We start from the raw sequence: 6,037 nt of genomic DNA on the forward strand, positions 1-6,037 counted from the left end.
GGGAGGTAGCCGGGGGTGTCCCAGCAGCAAACTGACAAGACATGATGAGGGACCCGGGTGGGTGTCACACAAAGCTTCCCAAGAAAGTCAAAAAATACCTGCATCGTTCTGGCTTCAGAACACCTATCGAAGAGAAGGTTTTACCCGGATGAAGAGGAGGGTGCCTAACGCAGGGGTCTGCACGTTTCTGTGAAGGGGACGTGTCCCACCACCCCCAAGCCAGGGGAGAGTGACGGCCTCCCTGATCAGCAGGCTACCCTTCCCGCAGGGTAGGAAGCCTCGATGGGAGGAGGGGTGGGCGAGCAGGGGAGGGCAGGTGGAATTTGGGAGAGCCAGCGGACAAGCCAGCCGCCGGGGGCAACTAGGAAGGACCACACCCCACCCACTGCTGGCCCCCTAACACACGTCCTGGATGCGGACGGACCAAAGGGAGGGCGGGCGCCCTCCCTGTCTGCATGGCTAACAGATCAGTGGAAGTCTGAGAGGCATTCTCTCCTGGTCTGACGCAGCCTGCACCGGCCCACCGCCCTCCTGATAACCTTAACACGCTGCGTCCCCCAGCGTTAAGTAAACACACCTCGTTCCAAGGAACTGCACCCAAAAAGGTCCCAGGAAAACCACGTAATGGCAGGCGTTCCGAGGACAGACACAAAACCCTGCAGAAGCAATAACCCTCCTAGAGCCACCATCCACAGCAACTCTGTGGGTCTGGAATGTTCCCCTCTGCTCTGCTGGGTCTGAGCTCAGGCTCCCACCCACAGAGCTGTGCCGTGGGGGCAGAAGCTACCGAAGCCCGCACCTACAGAGGATGTGGCTGACGACCGACTGGGAGGTTCTCAACAGCGGGCAGGCTGCTACGGGCCCGGCCTTGCTCAGGGGGCCCTGAAGACAAGAGGCAGGTTCCTGGATTGCTGCTTGCGGTTCCGCTCACCTTCTTTGAACCGAATCTCCTCCAGCCCACAGACCTGGCGGGTGGGAAGGGAAATGGGAGGGGCAGAGGCTCTAAAACTACACAGTGAGCCCATCTCCTCCCCACCCCCCGGACAGGCAGGAGCTTCTAGAAGACACCCCAAACGAAAGCACCTCTTTTACTGCCCGGAGACTCTCGGTTGGAACAGCCTTCAGAGACAGCCAGCCTCCTGGAGAACAAGACCACGGCAGAGCAGTGGGCTCTAAGCTCCCAGCCCACCCTGGCTACTGCCTGCTGTTCCCAGACCCAGATCTGACCTTGGGCCTCCAAAGTGGCCTGGCTAACCCAGACTCATCCTTCAAGTCCTTGGCATCACCGGCTCTAACGGGCAGACTCCTCGCCACGCCCCACTTCACTCTGCGTTCCAGCCCCAGCCATGGAACAATCTATGAATGTGCTTCCGCCCTCAACATCACAGAATATACCCTTTCCTGAGGACTCCGGGTCTCACACAGGCTTCGACATGTACCAAGTGCATGGCCTTGGCCAACCCAACGGCCCTCGGCTTCACTTCCCTCCCCTGTAGGTCAGGGACAGCAGGAGCGCCTGTCCCGCGGGGCTGTGTGAACACTGGGTCCACCGCTACGGCCCGACCAGCACCTGTTGATACAGAACGCGCTAACTGAACGTGAGCTACGATTTCCTCTCTCCCTACGGCAAACACTAGGAGACTCAAATGTTGGTCGACACACTACCTCACACCATCCGGGGGGAACTTATTTTTCTCTGTTAACAGTACATCCGGCTTGTCAACCTGCTCTGCAGAGGAAGTCCTGCTCTCCGAGTCCACAGGCCATCCAGGAAACAGGTTCCAACTCAGGTTCTAGATTCCGGGAATGAAGGAAGATGGACATTCTCATCACCAAGAACCACCCTCTCCAAAGCCTACCTCTCAACATAATCATCTGCAAGGGAAGACGCTCTTCTTGATAAATCCTTAAAATTGGTTGCATCTGGGGAGTTATCCTGCAAGGCTGATTCTCCCGGAAAAGCCGTTTAAGGCAGCCCACTGTTCTTTCTCGGTTTTGGAAATCATTCAGGCCAACACCTGAGTTTTACAGTTGAAGGAACTGGGGCCCCGCAAGAAGGTTAGGACACTCGCTCTCAGTCCCGTAGCGGGGTCAGAGAGTTGGGCAAGCTCTGTCCTTCTGGAATAATCCCCAGCAGGTATGCGAACAGTTGCTGCAATTGAATTTCATCACCTAATTAAGAAAAGCTGTTCATGTGTGTCAGCAATGCAGAAACAAAGGACAGAGGAGGCTGGTCCCGAGAATGATGACCTCAAACAACTTTTCTAGTCTTAAGGAAAGGCACCTTCAACTTAGTCCTTGGATCTCCAAGGTAGGAGGCTACCCGGGTGAATATGGAGAGGGTCCATCCTCCTTAGAAGCATTCTATTCTGTTCATGGCCCCCTGGCTCCCTCTGATGTCCCACCTCCAGAAATCTGGGTGGGGGGGGGCACTCCATGCTTGGTCAGATGACCTGTTAAGAGTCCGAGGCCTCACTGTGATCCTGATTCCAGACCACCAGACCCCCAGAGCAGCTGACTTCGTCTCCACTGTCCCTAGCCCAAGCGCAGAACAGAAGGAACAGCAGACAGGAAAGGGGATGCCGGGCCCAGGCCAGCCATAGCCCTCGTGTGCGTGGGTCCCCAGGCTGGGGTCGCGGGCCTGTCTCCTCTCCAAGTCACAACGAGTGGCTGGGCTGGGAATCTGTAATGACCATCCAGCTCTGGGATCCTCAGTCTGCAAGGACACGAACCCCTCCTGCCTCCACCACCAAAGAGAAAGGCTCTCAAGAAGAGGAGAAATTTGAACAAAAGAAGGCAGCAGGGCCAAATTAGGAACCACAACCGAACAAAGAAGCGACGTGGCTCCTAGCTTCTGGCTGAGTCCCAAGTTCACCCGCCAAACGTCAGCAGCTTCAGCCGGAGAGTGCGTGGGGTCCCTCCCAAGTCCCCAACCACAGCGGGTCCACAGGAGAAGCACCGTCCTCTAGTGCAGCCGGGACGCGGGAATTACACACTATCAAACCAGGGGCACCGAACACGCTGATCAAACACGCATCTGAAAGTGGCCTTCCGGCTGTCAGGACCCCATCCAGGCACAGCCTGTGGGTGCCCACGGTGCGCCTTCGTGGCCTCAGCTCAGCCCTCAGCGTCTGAGTCCGCCCTCGGGTAGCTCTCCAGGCCCACTGCCATTAGTGTCAGGGCCCCTTTAAACACGTAAACTTCCAAACTCCAATTCTGCTGGATCTGGAAAATTCCCACCCCATCAAAATTAGGTTATGTGCGTCCCGTTTTCTCACGAGGTCTGCAATCCGTGCCTGACCTTTGAGAAGTGGTGGAGGGGGAAGCCCACGCCCCAGTAGGTGGGAGGCGGGGAGGTGGGTCGGATTCTCCAGGGGGCACACTGCACCAACACCCCCCTCATCACACAAAGCAGCGTTCAGCTCGCTCACTCTCCTCCACCTCGGAAACCCTCAAGGGCTCCCACCGCCACTGGATCGAGACCAAAGTCAGCCCGGAGTTTGAAAGATGGTGATTTGTCTCCAAATTTCCTTTGCATTCTTTACAAATCAAAAAAAACCAAAAACCGTAAAGTCAACCAGAAAAATAGGAAACACCAGGTGCCTGGTGCTAGGGAAAAAAAAATCCCTGCACACCGTGGTCCCCCCCCCCCCTCCCGCTCGGCCAGGCAGATCCCTCCTGCCAGGTGCATTTCCGGACACCAGGACCCGCCCCGCCTTCCAGCTTTGACTCAACAGTCCTCCTGCACCCGGCAGCCCGACCCTCCTCTCCCTCCCCGGGACTCCAGCTCCACAGAAATCCGCACCAACTTACTTTGGGCCCTGCCCTTTTCTTCAGCACACAGCTCCTCCGCTGGCCACTCTCTCCTAAGGGCACCCCCCCCACCCCGCCCCATTCACTAGAATGTGTCCTTACAGATCCCCAGGCCCCGCTCCCAGCAAAGAGCTTCCTTGCCAGAACTGTTCATTGCAAGATGTCCAAGTCAGATGTCTTTCTGGTGCCGGGGCCAAGGCCCCCTCCCCCAGGGCACCCACTCGGGATATTCTTGAGGAGCCTTATCCAACCCTTGTCCGTTACCCGGACTTCCGCCCGGCGCAAGACAAGCACCGGGTATTTGTTGAATCGGCATTATTATTATTATTATTATTATTCGCTGCAAAGAAAGGCAGAGAGAGAACTTTGGAAGTGACCATCCTAGACCTGACTATGGAGATCACGAGGGTACAACAGGGAGCCCCTTGGTCCCCGGGACAGGAGCCTGGCCCGAGCGCCCAGGATGGTGCCGGGGTGCTGGGGGTGGCGGGGGAGGGAGTGCGGCGCCGGAGGGCGGAGCGCCCAGACCCCCGGGAGGGGAGGGCGCGGCGGGAGGGCAGCGGCCGCGGTCACCGGGGTGCGGGGATGGGCAGAGCGGAGGACGCGCGGCTCCCGGCCGCCCCGGGCCGCGCCGCCCTCCCCGCCGCCTCCCGCGCGCGGCCGGTTCGCGCTCGTCCCACCCGGCGGCCCGCGGCCTTCCCGCGCCCCAACCCGCCCGACCCGCCTGCCGGAGCGCCGGGGTCGCCGCGCTGCAGACCCGCGCCCGGCGCCGGGGCCACCGAGGGACAGGGCAGGGCCGGGGTGGCGCCCTCGGCCGGGAGCCTGCGCGTCCCCGCCCCGACCCCAGCGCCCCGGGACCCCGGCCGGGTCCGCCCCGCCCCGCCGCATCCCTCCGTCCCCCCCACCCCACCCCCGGCCGCGCCCCGCTCCCGCGACGCCGACACAAAGCGACGCGCGTCACCCACCTGGTCCCGCGCGGCCGGGGCTCCGGGGGCTGCGCCCAGGCCGGGTGTCCGGCGCCGCGTGCGGGGTGCGCTGTCCGGTGCCCGCGCCCGCCGGAGCCGCCCTTTATCCCCTGCCCGCCCTCCAGCGGGGCGCACCGGCGGTGGGGGGCAGAGCGGGCGGCGGCGAGCGGCACAAAGACGCGGGCGCCCGGGCTCGGCCCGCGCCCCCGCCCGCCGCGCAGCGCCCCCTGCCGCCCGCCGCGCGCCCGGCCTCCGCCCTCCGCCCTCCGCCCTCCGCCCGCCCGCCCGGGGCGGCGCCTCCGCCCGCCGCGCGCCCGGGACCGCGGGGTCCCGCCTCGTCTGCGGCCGCCGGGACCCCGGAGGGGGCGGGGGAGAGGGGGCGGCGTCAGCCGGCTGGGAAGCCAGCGGGTGACCCCCTCCGACCCTCAGCCGGGTGACGGGAGAGCGCCGCCCCGGGCCAGACCCGAGCCCGCGGGACCGCGGCCGCATCCCTGCCGGCTGAGGACCTGGCGGTCACGGCCGAGGGCCTTTCTCCGCCGGCGTCACGGAGATGCCTCTCCATCCCCGCTACCTGGTTGCTCGGACGGACGGAGGAGAGCCGACCCGGACGGTCGGAGGCGCGAGACCCCCGGCAGAAGCAATCCACTTCCTAGTCTCAGGGTTTCTGGCTCGTTGCTGTCGAAGACCGTTGACGGCAGAATTCCTGCAAGATTGATTTTTGCCACTCCCTTTGGTAGCTAGAAGTTCGCCAAGTGTTAAATTATATGCCTGTCGGGCATGCAGAGCCGAACAAAACTCGTTGGTGTGTGTGTGAAACAATGCCTCCTTCAATGCAGAGACTGGGTTCTCCAGAATTGTGGGTCAACCCCCCACAGTATCTTCCTTCCTTAACACCATCCCCGCCACTGTGGGCTCACAATTCTAACGCCTTCGCCCACGGCCCCCTGTGCTTCCTAACTTCTCGGTGCTTCCATTGTTTTCGCTGGAAATGCAGGTGCGTGTGTCTCAGGGATCCTCCGAGGGGTTGTCAGTCAGCTACGCACAGAGCAGTATGCACACAACGGATAATGCCCGACTCTAAGGACAGCAGTGCCCTTGGCTGTTATTCCTCCCCTTTACCCCAAACAGGTACACTGCAAGATTCTCAACTTCCTTGACTTTGTGTATAATTGATCTTCCTCTATGGCACACACGTCCGTTTTTCAAAAACATAAATCTGTCTCATCCACATTGGGAAGTTACTCCGGTAAATATTTCCC

The 6,037-nt window shown here is 61.2% G+C and overlaps 1 protein-coding gene across 3 annotated transcripts in view; it reads right to left on the reverse strand.

The window, feature by feature from the left end:
* Nucleotides 1–4,907, reverse strand: part of RNF144A (ring finger protein 144A) — a 139,077-nt gene extending 134,170 nt beyond the window's left edge. For all 3 annotated transcript variants that reach the window (XM_042982564.1, XM_042982565.1, XM_042982563.1), the window contains exon 1: nt 4,779–4,907. The gene's annotated coding sequence lies outside the window, so the exon portion shown is untranslated. The remainder of the gene's footprint in view (nt 1–4,778) is intronic.
* Between the last annotated feature and the right edge of the window lie 1,130 nt (nt 4,908–6,037).

Source organism: Panthera tigris, chromosome A3, assembly GCF_018350195.1.
Source record: "Panthera tigris isolate Pti1 chromosome A3, P.tigris_Pti1_mat1.1, whole genome shotgun sequence".
Taxonomy (NCBI): Eukaryota; Metazoa; Chordata; class Mammalia; order Carnivora; family Felidae; genus Panthera; species Panthera tigris.